Genomic DNA, 20,070 nt, shown 5'->3' on the forward strand with positions numbered 1-20,070 from the left:
TCATAAAATAAACCATTTCATTTATACAACACCATGAAATGCAACAGTTTTGCATTCAAATTAAGCATTTAAAACTCCAAACAATTTGAATTTGAAATGTTTTACATATTCTCACGTGTGAAATTAATAATGTTAGATATCACTAGTGTGAATTTGTATTTATCTTTATATATTTCATATCATTTTTGTTTATTTATCTTTAAAGATATATGCTGCCAACAATAGTGTGCACAAATTCCTTTGATTCTAAGCAGATAGCCTTGTATGGGAAGCCACCAAAAAAAATCTCAGAACTAGACCTGAAAGTAAAAATAAACCCTGGAAGAATACAAAGAAGTCTTGTTGCAAAGAAAACATATATCTCTGTTCACGTAGGCACCAGGAGTCAAACGTGATTCAACGGAAACTTCCCTATTGCGAAAATTTAAAGTGAATGGGTAATTTTCATAACTTAAAAGAGTCACTAGTTAATCCTTCTCCACTGTCTAGAGACACATAATACATACAGTAGTTGCAATGCTAGTCAAATTAACTGTAAGTAGTCTTCAGCTTACAACTATAATTGAGCCTAAAATATCTGTTGCTAACCAAGCAACATTTGTTAAGTGAGTTTTGCCTCTTTTTATGATCTTTCTTGCCACAGTTGTTAAGTGAATCACTGAAATTGTTAAGTTAGTAACACAGTTGTTATAGATTTCCCTATTGACTTTACTTGTCAGGAGTTCACGAAAGTTATCACATGACCCCAGACACTGCAGCTGTCATAAATATGAGTCACTTGCCAAGCATTTGAAATTTGATCACATGACCATGGCGATGCTGCAGTGGTGGTAAGTGTGAAAAACGGTCATGTCACTTTTTTCAATGCTGTTGCAATGTTGCAACTTTGAATGGTCACTAAAAGAACTGTTGTAAGTTGAGGACTATCTGTACATTGTACATCCTTTCCTGACTAAGATGAATGTTAAGAGAAATTGGTTCTGCCACTGGCAGAAAGAATCTGTTTATGACAGCGATTGGCTAAGAATTCTAACATTATAAACCAACCATCAACCCAGAAGCAGTTTTGCAACTTTAAAATTTTTAAAGCAGCACAGGTTAAGGATGAAGGGAATAGGGTCAAATGATGACCCTATTGTGCGGGTAAGGAGTATAAGGCAGATGATAAGAATCACCCTTTAAACTGTTAATAATTCATACTTTGAAGGCAGAGAAGAACTGGTCTCACCTGTGAGAATAGGAAGAACGTGATCATATTTTTCTTATAGTATGGGGCATAAACATAATCAAAATTTTAAAAGTAGCAAACACATTGTCTACAGCCATAAGCTCAGTTGAAAAATAGTTTCTTAATAAATTCAATTCAGAGAAAATGCAAATAGCATACTGGAACAAAACCAATAGCAGACAATATGGCAGAAATGAGACAATGTACTGTGGAATCTAAATAGAATTAAACACATTCCGTGGGGCACATTTTATTTATTTACTCTACTTTCGGCCGTAAGGTATGTTTTTAATACTGTAAATTATTTGCACGCATTGGAGTTTACTTCCATTAAATACACATTTCTAATAAGGAAAAGTCAGCCTGAGTTTTAACAGCATGTTTCATTGAACAGTAAAGAATTCAAATAACCTCCGTCTGGATTTCAAGTTGGAATTGCAAAAAAGCAAACTTAATTTAAACTGATAGCTTCACTCATCCCTATTTACAGATTTAACCATTGAAAATTCAAAATGGAAAAAAATAAGGAGCTGTGTAAAGGAAAGGGCAAAATATTTATTATTTATTTATTTATTATTTATCTATGAACAATGTATAGAAATCACAATATCCAATAAAATTAATGCATCAATTAAAATATAAAATAAAATAGTTCATATGAGAATCATATTGCAAAAAAACCACCCACTTCTGCCTATTTATGCAACAGTGGTAATTGAATCAATACTATTATTGTGGTCCCTTCAAATACACCTATGGTTTAGTGGCTGATTCTACTCTCTACCTTAAAAAGTAAATTGAATGACAACTCGAGGACCTCTTCTCCTAGAATACCTAGGATTTAACTAGGAAAAATGCACCCAAATGAGAATTTGCCAAGACTTCCTTTGAAAGTAAGTTTTAAAAACTAATTGTATCATACTTGTTTATTTTTAGACAGCTATGTGACATGGCTAGATACTCTAAGCACACCCAGCCAGCTGGGTGATCAAAGTTATTCATCAGAACAGAATGTCCTGATAGTACAAATCTTTAGCAATGGAATTTAGATAAAAAGTGTTGTGGGCAGGTAAGGAAAAAACTTCAAAGCAAGTGGGTTTGAGGTTGTTTTTTATTTTATTTATTTTTAGTAGTTAAAGGGTAATCCAATGTGTAGCCATTTAAGGAGAAAGATGTGCATTTAAAAAAATGCACATACAGGGTCTATAATTTCTTGCTATAACACATAGCAAAGAAGAAATACCATTTTGACTTTTAACTGCAATGAACTTCAGAAAATATTAAAGAAGCATAAGTTAGCAATCAACTGAATTCATATCTCTAATTCAAGAGTTACAACTATACATATCTGTAGTCACATTAAAAGTAAATGTAATAAAGTAATTGTAAAACAATTTGCAGGCACAGGCTATCCATATTTATCCATTCTGAATAAATATCAGTAATGGGATAAAGGCAATAAGAACTAATATTCTCTTATGGATAAAAAGCCTTGAGCCAAAGAATACATCAATAGAGTAAAGTTGACAAATGCGGTGTAAAAAATAGGGAGTGTTTATGACTCATACTATCCTTTCAATAAGTTTCACTGACTAGGACAGGATATGAACACTGATCTGCCAGGGCTGCATGACTCTTTTTCTTTAAAATCCATTACACATGAAAAATTCAGCTTTACAGAAAAACAATCCACTTAGAGGACTGACCACTGATTTAAACATTTCATTTATTGATACCATGTTACCCTGAAAACAAGACTTAGTCTTATGTGGGCTTATTTTTGGGAAAAGATGCTGTCAGGATTATGGCGAGGCACTGACACCCCCCCCCGCCCCAGTCCACCAGGTGGCCCATCCCCCAGTGCACACACCAGAGGTGGCAAGCGTGTTTAGTTTAGTTTAGTTTTCACTTTATTTGTATGCCGCCCTTTTCCCTGGGGGGACTCAGGGCGGCTCACAGTTCAAAAGGGGGGGGGAAGGACAAACAATTTACAACATAAAAGCACTACATCATTTAAGAACTCAACAGTCATACAATTCGAGTAGGGGTTAGAGTCTTTAACCCCAGGCCAGCCGGGATAGCCAGATTTTAAGTGCGGCGCGGAAGGTCTGGAGGGTGGTGAGGGTCCGGATCTCCACAGGGAGTTCGTTCCAGAGGGTCGGAGCAGCCACCGAGAAGGCTCTCCTCCGAGTAGTTGCCAGTCTACACTGGCTGGCTGATGGAATTCGGAGGAGGCCTAATCTATGCGATCTTATCGGTCTAGTGGAGGTGATTGGCAGTAGGCGGTCTAGGGGCCAACAGTGTCTGCCAGCAGCCGCAGTCCACCAGCCACTTGGCCGGTGCACTTTGGGAATGCGCAGCCCGTGCAGTGCAGATGAGTCTGAGTTTTGCGACTGCTGGGTCATCCCTCTAAGCAGCAGGCGGGAGGCACAGGAGGAGGCACATGATCTGGCCCACCGGATGCATGGCGCAACCTCCTGCCCACTCCATCATACCATTTGCCTTTGCTTGCTGTAGGGTTGGGATAGGTGGCCATGCAGCACATCTGGGGACTGGATTGCGTCCCTCTCCACCACACCTCTGCCTTTGCCTGCTGCTTTGAGGCCACCCCAGAAGTCGCAACACTCAGACTCACCTGCACTGCACAGGCTGGGCAGCCCCAGAGTATGCTGGCCAAAGAAACTGTCAGCTCCCATGTGTTTTAATGCCTCCTGTGCTGGCTATGCAGCCCCCCCTCACCCCCGAAGACTGACGATCTGGGTAGGGCTTATATTACAAGCATCCTGAAAAAAATATGCTTGGGCTTGTTTTCTGGTTAGGTCTTATTTTGGGGAAAACACAATAGATCTGGATTTACACAAAAATGTGTACACTTTTGCCAAACGAAAATATATTTTTGATGATCCTGAAGACAGCTCTTACCTATATGATAAACTACATTCCCACTCACTGCTATATAGGTTTATTCAAATGATGTTAAGTAACAAACTTGGTTTATTTGTGTTTTGTGAATGTCATTTTGACAGTTTATACAGAATTGTTCATGGTCTACCATATTGCGTACATACAGCCGTTAGAAGGGAAAGATACCTTTTAAAGTTAATTATGATGTATCTTAAATCTTTTTAAAATTCTCCTCTTATCAGCACATTTTAAGATTGAAAAGGTTTAATTACAACCAAACAGCAGAGTAGCCACATCCGAACGGGAAAACAGAGGTGGCGTAGTGGTTAAATGCAGCACTGCAGGCTACTTCAGCTGACTGCAGTTCTGCAGTTCGGCTGTTCAAATCTCACCAGCTCAAGGTTGACTCAGCCTTCCATCCTTCCGAGGTGGGTAAAATGAGGACCCGGATTGTTGGGGGCAATATGCTGACTGTGTGAACCGCTTAGAGAGGGCTGAAAGCCCTATGAAGTGGTATATAAGTCTAACTGCTATTGCTATTGCTAAAACTCTGGAGGACCAGTTAATGGCAACGATAAACAACCCAAGTTTTGTGCTGCCACCTAGCTAAGGTCTGGATTTTGGTTACCCTATAACCGTGATGGTGAACCTATGGCGCCCATGCCATACATGGCACATAGCGCCCTCTCTGTGGGCACACCAGCCATCGCCCCAGCCCAGCTCCACCACACATCTGTTCATGCCTCCTGCCACCCAGCTAGTCTTCAGGTCTCTGCCATGCATGCATGGGGGGGGGCAGGGCCTTTCCCAAACTCCGCAATCCCCCCCCAGAATGCACAACCTTTCTCCTCCATTTCTTCCGCCCATTCCTTCCCCGATCTCTGCAGATTTCCCTTTCCTAAGGGTGCCTCTCCATGGCAAGAATGCAGGAGAAAACTAGGGCGCACTGGGGGGGGGGAGAAACTGTGGAGATCACAGAAGCCAAAACACAGCACGGGGGCACTGTGGGAGGCCCCCTTGCGCCCCATTTTGGGCTTGGGAAGCCTCCTGTACCAACTTGGAAGCTAAAACGGGGGGCAGGGGGATGGGGCATATGCGCAGGGTGGCACCCACATTGCATTTTTGGAGTTGGGTCACGTGCATGTGCAATTTGCACACGAACGTTTTGGGCACTCGGCACCAAAATAGTTAACCATCACTACCCTATAACAGCTCATTCTGAAATGTAAGATAGATATGGCATTTGGGTATCAAGCCTATATGATATCTGCTGCTCAAAAATAATTAGCCTGTCTTATGACACAGACTGTGGGAAAATCTATAATTAAATGTTTTAATTGATTAGGTTGCAAATTGTAAAAGATTATAATCTAAGACCTCTTGCCCAATTAAAATAAATGAAGATGTTAAATCAGGACTCAACACTGTTGGTAAAATTCAATCACGGTTATTCATTTGTAGGCGGCAAGGTTAGCATTTAAAGTGGTCGGGCACAGTAATACAAGAAAATTAAATAGCTGCTAGTTTTACTGTAGCAAAGATGGGATTTGTTAAGATCCCATTGCTTTTAAAATATTAGCCAAAGGTTTTGAACAAAGAAGTGTAGAATACAAACACGTTTAGGAGAAAGTAATATATTCTGGAAACGTTATTCAAACAGGCTGCGTTGCCCACCCCCCGCTAAAAGTGTTGTTGGCCAGTGTGAGGCTCTATGTGATGCCAACACAGCCCCAAGTTGATAGCCCCCAAACAAACAAAAACGAACAGAGGAGGTACAACACTAAAGTAATTAATTTAAGAGAAGCGTTAAGGTTATCAGCAAGAAATGAACTTGCTTCCCAAACGCTTCCAAAGCAAAAAAAGACACATTTCCCCCTCCAGATCGAGAAAATAGCGTCCTGGGGGTTAGACTAGATGACCTCTAAGGACCCTTCCAACTCTGTTACTGTTTTTACTCCTTTTCTTCCGGCACCTTTTCCCGAATTGCGCCCTAATCTCTTGAATCAATCAGATGCAACACTCCCTACTAATATCAGGCCAGGCGAAGACTGCCGCGCCGGCTTCTTTCCTGTTTCAAACGCACTAAGAAACGGGTATTATTATCTGACCCGGCTGACCCAAATCCCGATTCCCTTCCAGCAACCTTCCTTCAGAAAACTCACCCAAGAAGCTACCGGCTACTCGGGACAGCCGGCCAACAATAAACTCCGCCGGTCGCTTCTCTTCATCGTCCGCCTCTTCGCTCCCTTCTCCAGCGCAGCCCTGCCCGGGGGCAAACCGACAGCCGGGGAGAGGGCGCGCGCGTCAGCCCTCGGGCCACAAATGCCTGCGTCCTCCCCGGGAGCGCGCACAAGCCTCGGCCGCAGCCTCCGCTTTCGGGACAGACGCGAGTCCCCCTTCGCCCGAGGAGGAAAAGCGACGCCGGAGCCCAGGTGGCCAAAGAGGGGAGGAGGAGGAGGAGGAAGGCTTCCGTGCCCGCAGGAGAAAACTTTTCTTTCGGGGTGTGCAGAGTAAAGAATGTGCTCTTCTTCCGCCAACGTGTAATTTCTCTTTCCCCCCACTTTCTTCCCTCCTCCGGGAGTAAAGAATTAATCGCCCCCCACCACCTTCGGGACACTTCGTGCTGCCCTTTTCAACGGCGGGGAGCTTGCCTCCTCCAAAGGGGCTTTGGCGAAGCAAATCGTCTTGCTCAGGTTTTGTGCTTGGTTTTCCCGTGAGTCGCCGTCGTTTGCGCCCGGGAGATTTTCCCCGTTGTCGTTTGCCAGGTTTTAGCCGGCAAAGTGGCGCCTTTTATGACTTTTCCCGGATTGACAGACCTTTTTCCTCGCCCGGGTCATCTGGGCTCCGGCCTCGACCTCCTTGGTCTGGATTCTCCGGAGTCTCTCACCCGCTCCAAGCCACATTTGCTCCTCATCTAAGTAACAGAACAGGTTTTCAGGCTTTTGAGTGTGGTGTGCTTCCCCCCCACTTTCCTTCTTGGTAAATTATTATTGCTCTTTCGCAAAAACGCGTCTGGTTCCCTCCCCTGAAGGTTGCAGGCAGGTGTAACTACCCTTCCGCTCCCGAATTGATTCCTGAGGCAGAAAGGTTTTAACTTCCTTAAGTGCTTGGGACTTTTTCTTCTCTTTAAACTCTTTGCATAGGCCCTAAAGGTCTCAGGTTTTGATCTGCAAATATTGAAATTCCCTCGTTTACAGGATTTAGGTGAGGCAGCAAATCGTGATCAGTTAGTGATTATCTAAATCGGGAACAAAGAGACCAAAGTTGCCACCTTGTGATTTGCAGAACAAATATAATGGCTCTGTTCAGTGGCTAAGCCATAATAGAACTTTCTTTGTTTTAGTTAAAGTGAACTCCGGCACTTGAGCAGTTGTTGGGAGAGTATTAAATCTATGGAAGCTAAAAATCTTTTCTTAACGGATACATTTTACTGAAAAGCTACATCTCACTTTCTCAGACTAACTCACTACATAATGTAAAATGTAAAGTGAGACCGAAGGAGTGGCCATGACAGGTTGATTATGCAGATTATATTGATGGGTTTAAGTTTCACGTCAGAATTCAAAACAAGGGCAAAGTAATCTCAACAACACTTCAAAGTCCTGTGAATTTATTTTCCTTAATTATTGCATTAAAAAACAACAACACTCGAATGCAAAAAGTGGGAAGAAAAATAAAAGCATAAGAAAAGAAATTAAACAAAGAATCATATTTACCATGTCTGTCTTGAATAATAGAAATTAAGCAAAGAATCATATTTACCATGTCTGTCTTGAATAATAAAGACAATTATTTATGAAAAGCAGTTAAAATGACTAAATAACGGTGACCAGTCTGTGTGTACCTGTCTTTGTAAGTTTAGTCCAAATTCCTTAGAAATCCCAGAGATGCAGACTAGACGGGAAGTAAAAATTGCAAAAGATGAAAAAAAAAAACATTTCTGTATTGCTAAGAAAACTTCAAGTCTATGTCCATGTAGTTATCAGGAGTTGATTTTGTTGCAAGAGAGACTTTCACTTGATTAACTCTTGAGCGAAAACAACTTCTAACACTTTTAAATATCACTTCCTGGAGAAATGTGATCTTTAGTTTTCCACTTGATAATAATAATCTGAACTCTTAATAACATAAATTTTGGTTTATATGTTTTAGGAGATATAGTAAATCATAAACAAGATTAGTTATCAGAGATTCTTGAATAATTTTCCTATTTTATTTTAAACATGTCTTGACCATGAAGAATGGTTGAGTATCAAAGATGGCGATATATACCAATTTGTTTACAAACACCTCTCACATTCTGTGGGTTCTACTGGTTCTACTAGTCAATTCTTCTTTGGGTAAGGGGGCTGTTCATTTACCTCTTAAGGAGGCTTTGGTTTGCTTTCTTCTCAAGAGGCCAATACTGGACCTCACTATATAGACAGTTTTCATCCTGTATCTCACCTCCACCTTTTTTGAGAAGATGGTTGAGAAAATGGTTGTGTAGCAGCTTCAGAGTGTTTAGGACAAAGCAGATTATTTAAATCCTTTTCAGTCAGGGTTCAAATCTTGGTATGGGATGGATATAGCATTGGTCATACTTTTGGATAATCTCTGGTGTGGGGACGATGGGAATTGTGCATCCATATCAGGCAGCTCATATCTTGGCCCCTGGCCAATTAAGTGACATTTTATCCCAGTGTCTGGAGGCTGTGAGGCTTCACATCGGGAACAATAGAGTTCAACTGACCCCTGGAAAGACTGAGCCCTTTGGATTTGAAGGGCCACTGGTTCTAGGATTATGCCACTGCTCCAAACTAACACCATACACAATTTGGGTGTCCTCTTAGACTCACAAATCCTGTTTGAAGAGCATTCCTAGTTTGAGAGGCTCTTATTCATGCTCACTTATGCCCTCATCACATCACCATTAGATTACTGCTATATCGGGCTGCCCTTAAAAAGCATCTGGACACTTAAGTAGGCAGCAATGGGGACACTTAAAACAACACATGTTACACTCTTGCTCTTCATTTTTGGGTCCAATTCAAGATGCTGTTTTTGACCTTTAAAACCGTACATGACTTGGGGTTTTGTGACTGACTGCTTCATGCCAATTACATCAACACCAACAAAAGAGGCATGTTTTAGGGCCCATCTGTTAGAGAATTAGACTTGGTGGGCTAAGCAGACGTTTTTTCCCTGCTGTAGTGCTCGCCTTATGGAATACTTTCCTCCCTGAGATGAGGTCAGATCCAGGGGTGGGTTCCGGCAGACACCACTGCCGGTTCGCTCATTTGGGCACTGTGGCACACACTTACATTGTTCTGCACATGCACAGAATTTAAAAACAAGATGGCACCCCCCACCGGTGCTGGCCGGAAAACCAGTTAAGGGTTGCTGTGGGTTCCAGCAACCCAGACTGCTAAACCACTACCAGTTCGGCTGAACCAGTCCAAACCAGTAGAAATCCACCACTGGTCAGCTCCATCCCTATTTTCTTTCCAAAAGTCCTTCCAGAGTAGGCTTTGTCATTGGGATTTAGAGCTTGAGGTGGTTCTATTATTGTTCTTTTCCCCCCTCTATCACTCCTTTCTCCCCCTCCCTTCCATCTCACCCTCCTTCCGATCCTCTCTCCCACCCTCTCTACCCCTCCCTCTTCTTTACCTCTACTCCCCCCTTCGGTGTATTTCTACTATCTATCGATATACTCAGCTTCTTATTTTTATGCTAAAATTAAAAAAAAGCAACAGTATACAAGTGCAATCATGTTACTTTAAAATCTGGCACATACTATATTTCCCCCCTCCCCCCCCCTATGAACCCACCTCCCTTCCCCCCTCCCGACTTCCCAGAGCCCATACACGGTATAGCTTTTTATCAAACACAGTCTAAGATGTATTAAAACCAAGAAAGTTAGGGAAAAAAATAATAAAGAAAAAAAAGGGAAAAGAAAAAAGAAAGAGAGGAAAAAAAGTCAGCAAAATCTCTGCGTTGAACTCAGCTTCTTACCATTACACAAACTTTAAGCAGTTTACATTGTTCCTAATCTTAATTGTTTGATTACCTGCAGGATTTCCCCAGAAGTTATTTATTGATTCAGCTTTTGCCTGTACTCTTCTCTAGCTAGGGGCCTTATCTCTTTATCTAAGTATCTGTCTGTTTCTAAACCCTTAATTTTGTCCCCTTTGTGCCTCCTTCCTCTATAACACAATTTGGATACATTTCAAATTTTTCTTTTGGTATCCTCTTCCAACTCTTATCGTTTTTGCCCTTGTTTATGTCTATATATATATATATATATATATTGTATTCATCAGTACTCCTCTCATATATGCTTTACTTACATCTCCTACAAATTCCCTGAATATACCCTTATTCATATTCAGAACAAAGTATTCAGATAGCAATTTTTTTACGATAATTAATATACTTTTCATATCAAAATAAACTCCCATTCGACCTCCAAGACTTTCTTGCCTGCACTACCCTTCCCAATTCCGTCCAGACTGGGTTATGATCCAAGAGAACCCTCGCCGTAATCTTTGTCTTCTTCACCCTAAAAGATAAATCATTAGTGATTTGTATAAAATTCAAAGTTATCCATCAAGTCTTTTTCCCTTCTAGAATTAGGTCTAATGCGATATATCTTCCAAGGGGATCTGCTTCAGTTCACTCAGCCTTAATGTCTTTTCTTAAGTATACAACTATACCATTTTTCTTTTGCGTAGCAGAGGTCACAAAATATTGACCAAGTTCAAGGTTGAACAGATATTTTGGATCAATTAATTTAATATGAATTTCTTGCAGACAAGTTATATCGTTCTTGAACTGTTTGAGATAGTAAAATATTTTCTTTCTCTTCTGTAAAAAGTTCAGACATAACTCCTTGATCAATGGCCGATGATTATTGAGGTTGTTGCATTCTGCCTTGTTTTCCCATTCGTCTGGTAGTCGTACGGCTAGGTCCTTGTTCTCTGGTCCCTTGCCCTTCCAGAAGGAAGAAATGGTGCTTTCTGTCTGGTAGTTGTGTGATTTGCTGTTTATCTTGTCCTTCTCGTAGTCTTTCTCCAGATCCAGATGATTCAGGGTGTCCCACCTTCAGGGTCTTGTGATAGAAATCTCGGGCTTCCCATACAGAGTTCAGACGATACTTTTGCTTATCAAATGTAATTATAATACCAAATGGCACATCCCATCTATACTGTATCTGACGGTTTCTGAGTTCTTCCACTAGAAAAGCATAATCTCTCCTGGCTCTTAGCATTTGGGGTGGTATTTCTTTCAAGACAATCAAGTCCTGTCCGCCAATTTGTAGCCTGGTATTATAAGACTCTTGTAGTATCACGTTTCTAGACTCTCTTGTAGTAAAATATATAATTACATCTCGAGGAAGTTGTCTCTGTTTTGCCGCCCAAGAGTTAATGCGATAATTTTTTTCGATCTGCCAGTCAAAGTTGATCCCCGGTCTTCCCACCAGACGATTAAAGGCCTCTGAGAAAATCTGCTTCAAGTTCTCCTGTTCATCTTCACGCAGCCCCCTGACTCTTAATGCAAGCTCCATCTGTTTGTAGTGTATCATAACAATTTGTTTTTCTACGTTTTCAACTTTTTGTTGCATCACTTCAATTTTGGATGTCAAGTTAGTGTTGGCTTCCTCAAGAACCTCTAGCTTATCTTCCATTCCAGCAACATATTCTGTCAATACAGTTACATGTCCCACCATATCGTCCTTTGTTTTGGCAATCCTACTATCAAGCTTATCACATAAGTCTGCATTAAGTTTCTTTATCTCCTCTCTAAATTCTCTAAGAGTCTCAAAAAAAAATTCTTTCATTAGCAAATCTCCAGTAGGGGGCGTAGAGGGTGAGAGTTGCAACTTTGTGCCAAGTGCGTGAGGTGTATTCCTAAAAGGACGTCTCCCCGACTTTGATTTTGATGCCATTATTTCTTTTCTTCAAACAATTATTCAACAATTATTCAAACTCTGCTGGCTCGTTGTGTAGCTTGCGAGAGAAGAAAGTATTAAGTCCCCCCTTTATTTGTTCTTAGAAGTTTTTCACCTCCCTTTTTGCAGAGAGTTTACGGAAGGTTTCAAAAGACTGGCATTACACCAAAACAGTTCGGCAAAAAAACCCTCTGTTTGGAATGTCTCTATATTAGCAAAGAGTCTTTGAAAACTTTTAGAGGTTGATAAGAAAGAATCTTCAGAGAAGTGGAGCTAATTAGTTAGTGGGAGGCTATTCCTTTGATTCTTTGCCAAGGAAATAGGAATGTACCATTATTGCAAATGCGGAAGCTACAGAATCGCCATCTTGGGAGCAGTTGCACAAAGGAAACTTTTATAAAACTGAAGCTAGGATTTTTTCTAGAAAAAGCAAATAAAGTTCTCAGGTACGGGCTCTGCTTGTATTAGTTTCAGATAAATGTCTCAAAAATTGTCCTAAGAGGGGTTTCTTTGCCTTGTGCTGTTGAAACAGCCGAGATTTCTGGCCAGAGATATGACTCAGCTTTGGTTGTCTCCCCCCTTCTGTTCGCAGCAAAAAAAAAAAAGGTGCAAACTTCAAAGAAAGCTCTTACCAGCTGGATCTCTCTCTTCAATCTTCTTGCCTGAAGAATGAGATATCTGCTAGGTGTTTAAGCAGATAACGAACCAGAAATCTGGGGGCAGCTCAATTAAGCCGCCGCCGCCAGCAAAGTCCCGCCCCAGAAGCCTATTATTGTTAACATCAACTCTTTGCCTAATATTTGTTTTTTAGTTTTCTGTATTTTAAGTTTTTAATAATAACTTTTATTTATTTATTTATTTATTTATTTATTTATTTATTTATTTATTTATTTATTTATTTATTTATTTATTGTTTTTAGCCTTATATATCACCCAAAGTCACTTGTTTGTATAAATTTGATGAATCAATAAACAGGTATCTAATAAACTTAAGATAAAATGATTAAATATAACCCCATTTGCAATAAGATTGCAACCCAAACAGAGATAAGCACCATACATTAGGATATCTTAGCACTCAAAGTTTTGTGGGCACACGATATAATTATAATGACAGTGTAATTAAATGGCAATAACCATTCTATAATCACAAGTCTTTTTCCTATCTTTGTGTGAAAAATAAGAAAATAAAAATAAGAAAATAAAATAACATTTTGCTGTTTTTACCTTTATAAGCCCTCCAGTCACTTATGGGAAATGGGCAATTATATAAATCATAAAGTGCAAATTTTTGTTTATTTTTTCTAAAGTAACTTTCAGAGTAACAAAAGTAGGCCTTTGAGCTTTTGTGATTCTGTTACATCATCCTGCTGCATCCTGAAATGATAACTTTGCTTTCTCCTATTTTTTTTAAGACCTTGTCATATTTCTTATCTTTCAGATGAGTTTCAGCCTCAGGCCTCATTATGAGGCAATGGACTCCATCCTTGACAAATAATATGACCCACAATAAGGAAGACAAGTGACAAAAATAGTATTGTAAAATAGAGATGGTTGTTGCAAGGTACTTGGAACTAATTCCTTTCTTGTTTCATCAATTTCCATTTGAGACATATAGTATGGGCGTATATGGTTATATGAAAAAAATGCCACATGTTTTCTATGTGGCTTCAAGACGTTTCATGCCTGAAATTTTCATTGCTGAAAATAATTGAGTTGCTTCTCTAAAGTGCATCTAAACCTAGAATTGCTGCTATTTCAATACTTTTTAATATTTATTGGGGTAAGGGATGATGCTGAAGGAGCTGGAAGTACTATTGTGAGGAAAAACAAATGCTATGCCAATGTTGCACAGGTGTTTCCTAAAGTTGTGAAGAGAATTGCCAAATTTTTGTTAATTTGAAAAGGCTCAGCATTTAAAGCTTTGAATTGTGATGTGCAGTACTTCAGATTGGACGACAAATAGAATTGAGTAATACAACAAATAGAATTGAGTAATACACTTCACCGATCAACACAGCCTTAAGTCGTATCTTTTAGTAGGCTGTCATGCCACTAGTGCCATCTCAGGAGGGCACCCTAAGGGGTTACCCAAAGGGTTCAAGATACTGTACTTTGATTTCTGTGTACTGAAAATCTTTTGTGAATACATGCTTTCATTAATTACAATCTAGTGTCACTTTTGTGAACTTCTGCCATAAGCTAGTTCTTGAACATAAAGTTGAATGTGTGGAGAGATTAGATTAACATTAGTTCTAAGCCATCTTACTTATTGAAAGACTGAACTATTATTTTGATTTGAATTTGGAAAGATGATACAACTGCAAATCATGTTATTACAAGAGAAATGCTTCATTTGTAAGATTGTATTAACTGCCATTTATGGTAAAATAGATTTAACTATTATTTAGAATTCTGTTTTGTTTTTTGGATATATGTGCCAATATATGGTGTTTATATGAGCAACAAAACTATTAAGGGAATTTTATCTGTCTGAACATTTGTCCAAGTTTTATACAATGGGATAATTAAAATAATTTTGATTCATGCAACTGAATTAAAAATCATTTATATTTTATTATAAAACTAGACAATCTCCTTTGCCTGATGGTTCTGTAAGATTTCCAGCAGAGCTGCAGACATGCAAATTACACATTTATTAACCTCCTTTTTTAATTGACATTAGGCAATGAACAAAACAATTCTCAAAACAAACTAATGTGATTGGTTAATTTGTTTGTGTGTGTGTGTGTGTCTTTCATAAACAGTTATATTTGGGATTAATTTTGCTTCTATTGCTTTCAGTGTTTGGTAGCATTGAAGTAAACTATGTTTTCGTCCTGTCTATGATACTAGGAACAGAATCTGCTCTATCAGTAAGATATAGTAGTTTAACTGCTTGTTATACAATAGGGATTTGCTGCAGTTATTTTCACCTGTCATATCAGAGGATATTGTTTGATACATTTTCACAGAACAGTGATCCCACAATGCAAAGGAAACATATCTGTAAAGTATATTAAGCTGTGTGGCTATGTAATTACACATATTTCAGCAATAGAAATAAAATTCATAAAGCAATTCAGGTGTCTCCAAAATTATTTTTTTAAATACCGTACATGGATTTGTTTATTGCAGAACAGTAATGGTTCTATGTAAATTCAGACCAAGTATTGTTTCTGTATAGCAATGATTATATGAAATGTATGATATATTCTGATCAAGGCTTCCCAAGCGCATGAAGCAAACTCTCGTCCTGACAAAAAACCCTTTTATTAATTTACTGTGAATTCTGGTCATTTACATTCAGCAAAGTCTTTTAAGAGAGGACTTACATTCACTGACCTTACCTGGCTTGGAGAGCTGACAGGTGGATATCTGCAAAACTTGACAAGGAGCCTCTGAGAGGCACAAACCAATTAAGCAAACTAATTGTCTCCTGCAAACTCTACTCCCCCTTCGCTTCTCTTTTATTTCCTCTGGGAGGGGTCATTCATCGTCCACCTGTGGCGTTACTCCCAAGTTGACCCCTGTTCCTTAGCTGTTCCCTTCGTCTGGCAACTCTGCGCATGCGCACACTGGAAACAGGCTCCAGCTGTTCGTCTGCCTCACTGATGTCTGACTCTGAAGGCAGCTGATAACTGACATATGGCTCTGGCCCCCAAGAGCCAGAGCCATATGGCTTCCCAACCTCCACACTGTCTGAAACTACTGCTAGCTCTGCTGGCTGCTGGTAGGCCACAACATGATGTTTGTAGACAGCTTTGTGCACAGACAGGTCTAAAGACATAAATCAGCAGGGCATTATACTTAAAAATATTGCTGATCTCTGAGAAATTCAGAGGTGTGTGGCCAATGATTTGGTCCTAGTTTTGAGCACTTACAAAATTGGCTTCATGTAACACTTGGTTAGGGCATCATCGAGCCACAGTAAAGAACTGGACTACTTTCAGATTTGAAAGCCAAGGTATTTTATACTGTTCTATATAATGAGCACGTTACCTCATTTTTAATCTCTGAAGGACATTTAATATATCACATTTGGACCATACAAAAAGCTGTTACGTGTACACTTTGAAGAATGTATTTTGACTCTGAATGTTGATTTTAAAAAAATTGTCAGCAGTTAGTTTTGCACTGACGGAGTAGCAAGACTGGACAATACAATTCCGATTGTATTGTAGTTTAATTATTATTATTATGGTTCATCACATAGTCAGCCAGGTATTTATATTGGATTTGGCATTTTTATCCACCTATTGAGTCTTTCCAAAGGACCAGGGATAAGCAGATGTTGGTCTAATTGCAAAGCTGCCTTTTGCAATTGACTGGTGGTGATTTTGTCAAACCAATGGTGTTTAAGTAGTTTTTCAGTTGCTGCCCTAACTCCCAGCAACTTCTTTCAATTCACTGTTTAAAACTGAATCGCAACACAAATATATAAAGTGTTGCATATTAATAGCATGTTATCTATCATGCTAAATATACAGAGAAATAGATCTATAATTGAGGCTCATAAATAAGAGGTGGTATTCAGCATAAATAAGAGGAGGTATTCTGGAGAACTGGTAATGGAAATTTTGGGTAGTTCGGAGAACCAGTAAATGCTACCTCTGATTGCCCCTGCCCCCATCTATTCTCTGCTTTCCAAGTCCGATCCAAGGCAGATCAGGAGGGAATGGGGATTTTGCACTAACCTTCCCCTGGAGTGGGTAGGGAATGGAGATTTTACAGTATCTTTCCCCTGCCACACCCACCAAGCCACGCCCACCAAGCCATGCCAACAGAACTGGTAGTAAAAAAAATTGAATTCCACCACTGTCATAGATGTGTTGCTTTTATAAAAACTTTATGATTTAAGCTATAGGATTATTTTCTATTTTCATTTTCCCATTTCCTTTTTAAAAAAATGTCTTAATTGTAATGTTCCTGAAATGTAATAAAATAGAATAGCATTTTAAAAAGGATTTGTTCACCAGTTGATTAGGTTCTTAAAATATTCATTTAGAACATGATGGACAAATGCAACTTCAAAGATATTAACTTAATTATCTTTTGATCATTAACAAATAAAACCTTTTCAAATCCGCCAACATCATATTGCCTGAAGGTGTCTTTCTGTTGAAATTATTCTGATGCCTGGCTAGCAATGCCTTATTTTTATTCTCAGGCATGAGAAGGCACTCATTTCACAGCAGCTTAGAGATCAACTTGACTTTCAGTGCATGCCTGCCATATGCAAAATGACAGGGGAAGTTGAAATATTCCCTCCACCAGATTCAGAAAGCAATTTTGTGGCACTCATCTTTAAGCACTTAATTGACTTCTCATTGCCTGATTTTCAGCCCTTCATATGTTCTAGTTATTTATTTACCAGTACCTGTCCTTGTTCCAACAAACTTGTGTACTCAGATGATGTGTTTCAACTGGTATTTTCATATGAACTGGGAAGGAACTAGATAATTACCTATGAAGGTCTTTGTAACATTATCATCTGAACTAGGAAGGATTACATTCAATACAGAGCATGTACAGTAGTTCCGTGGTACTCATCATTAATTGGTTCTGAGTACCAAAAACAATGAGTACCAAACAAATTTTTCTGTTAAGGAATAATGTAGTGAGTCAAAGGCAGCCAAACTACACATTCTAGCGTGTGCATTGAGTACTAAACAAATAATGAGTACCAGGACAAAAATGTTCATGTCAAAATGAGTGGAGTACCAAACTCGATGAGTTTCAAAGCAATTGAGTACCACAATACCACTGTATTTTATACAGCAAATACACTGTATTTTATACAGTATCTAATATATAGTTAAATAAGGTAGATAAAGCATGAATAGTGTAGCTTCTGGAATTCTTTCCAATGTTAACAGTAGCCATAGGAATTTTCTGGAAATGTCATTGTTTTTCCTGTTTATAAAAGAAGGAAGGTATTGTCTATCATATGATTTTAATGACAGGGAATTGCAAGTTAATTTTTGATGCATTGTTATATTGCCATTTATTGTTGATCTTTATATGTTACCTAGTGTCATTTGAGTGAAGTAGCATAGAAGTTCTCATAATCAAAAACTCTAAACGTCCATACAAATTACTGTGTATGCGCCAAAATAAAATTAATATATGAAATAACTTCCCTAAAAGAAGCCACTGTAGCACATCACCATACCATATAAATCCATGTTGGATCAATTAACAAATAAGAGAAAAATACATGTAATGCAATAATATTTGTTGAATTAATTGTAATGTTAAATGAATTTTTTTTTTGATATTTTGGTATTTGAAATTTATTTATAGGCCGCCCTTTTCCCTGGGGGGACTCAGGGCGGCTCACAACTCATGGGGAGGGGGGATACAAACAATAACAAACAATAACACATAAGAGCAATGCATAATTAAAAATAGAGCACACCATTCATACCATTCGGGTGGGGGTGAGTTACATTCTTTAACCCCAGGCCTGACGGGATAGCCAGATTTTAAGGGCTGTGCGGAAGGTCTGGAGGGTGGTGAGGGTACGAATCTCCACGGGGGGATCGTTCCAAAGGGTCGGAGCTCATAGAAATATGAAGGATAAGTGGTAGTGGCCTTTCATTGGTATTTATTAATTAGATGTTCCAGTTGCATATTCCATGTCTCTTTATACTTTTGAGTATTTAATTTATCATATTGTGACAGCTATTTATAAACAGTTATTATTTTGTAAAGACCATGTTAATATATTGAGACCCAACGTGGCTTATTTAATGCATAAAGTAAAGGCCCAGAGACCATAAGTATGGTTAGATTAACCTTCCTCAACCAGAACCACTTCAGATGTGCAATTCCCAGAATTATTTAGGGTAGAAATTATTATTATCCAGTATATCATTATTTATATATTTATTTGTATCCCAACTTTTATTATTTTTTAACTTTATTATTTTTACAAATAACTCAAGGCGGGGAACTTATCCAATATATCTTCCACCTCCTATTTTCTCCACAGAGCTGAAGAACCTTCTTGTGTGAGAAGCAAAATGTCTTCAAAGAAAAACCAGAAAGTCCAATTGCCTCTTGAAAAAAAATATGGATCTTTGGAACAACCATGATCTGGATGACTGAGAGTCTCCATAGATATTTTCCTCATAGCAACCCTGTCTGGAAGATTGAGGGCGACTGGGTTAGAGGCTAAACTACATTCCAATATACCCCATAAAACTTTATAGAACATTCCAGTAGAGAAGAGAAAAATCTGTCATGTAGATCAACTTGAAATGTTTTCCTGTGTAAGTACAATACAATCTGAAAAAAATATGAAGTAACTAATGGATAGAAAATTTCAGAAAATGTGCTTGAAATTTATAAATTTCATTACTTTCTTAATCTATAGACTGCATAAAATTATTTAAGATTACTTGAAGCCTGAATGACCAGAGGACATAATTCAAGCTGAATGACTATTGGCCAAGAAAATTAATCCTGAAGTTCCTGAAAAACAAGTCTCATGTATTTAGTGGACTTTTTAAAAGTGGTAAGTTGTCTCTGAAGTAAATTGTCTCTGCAATTATTGTTAATAAATTCTCTACTTATTCTGATGTAAATCCTACTATCGTAAATAGAGCTTACTCCAGAGGTGGGTTGTTCCTGGTTCGGCCCGGTTCAGCAGAACTAGTAGTGGCAGCAGCAGGAGGCTCCACTCACATACCCGGATGTTTCTGTGCATGCGCAGAAGTGTTGCACGCGTACAAGCGAAGCAGTAGTAAACTGGTTAGCAACCCACCACTGGCTTACTCCCAGATAAACAGTATTCAGGTTGATTGCGACTAAATTAATACATCGAGATATCAATCTATGGTTATCATTTAACATCTTCAAACAACAACTGCTTATATCTTATCCTTGGGAAGGATTTGATAGGCAGAATAAAAATGCCAAATCCAGACTAAACATCTGGATGATTGCAACAAACCATAAATAAGGCAGCAGCAATAAGTGAACAAGAATGAGGAAATAGGGA

General features: G+C 38.9%; 1 protein-coding gene across 7 annotated transcripts in view; it reads right to left on the minus strand.

The window, feature by feature from the left end:
- TC2N (tandem C2 domains, nuclear) overlaps positions 1-7,063 on the minus strand; it is a 43,333-nt gene extending 36,270 nt beyond the window's left edge. For 4 of the 7 annotated variants that reach the window (XM_087725582.1, XM_087725572.1, XM_087725576.1 and 1 more), the window contains exon 1: positions 6,295-6,730. The gene's annotated coding sequence lies outside the window, so the exon portion shown is untranslated. The other 3 variants (XM_087725568.1, XM_087725591.1, XM_087725586.1) reach the window with 3 other exon arrangements.
- Positions 7,064-20,070: the final 13,007 nt, after the last annotated feature.

This window comes from Thamnophis sirtalis, unplaced genomic scaffold (genome assembly GCF_051295495.1).
Source record: "Thamnophis sirtalis isolate CommonGarterSnake01/CBP01778 unplaced genomic scaffold, rThaSir2_p1.2 scaffold_1, whole genome shotgun sequence".
NCBI lineage: Eukaryota > Metazoa > Chordata > Lepidosauria > Squamata > Natricidae > Thamnophis > Thamnophis sirtalis.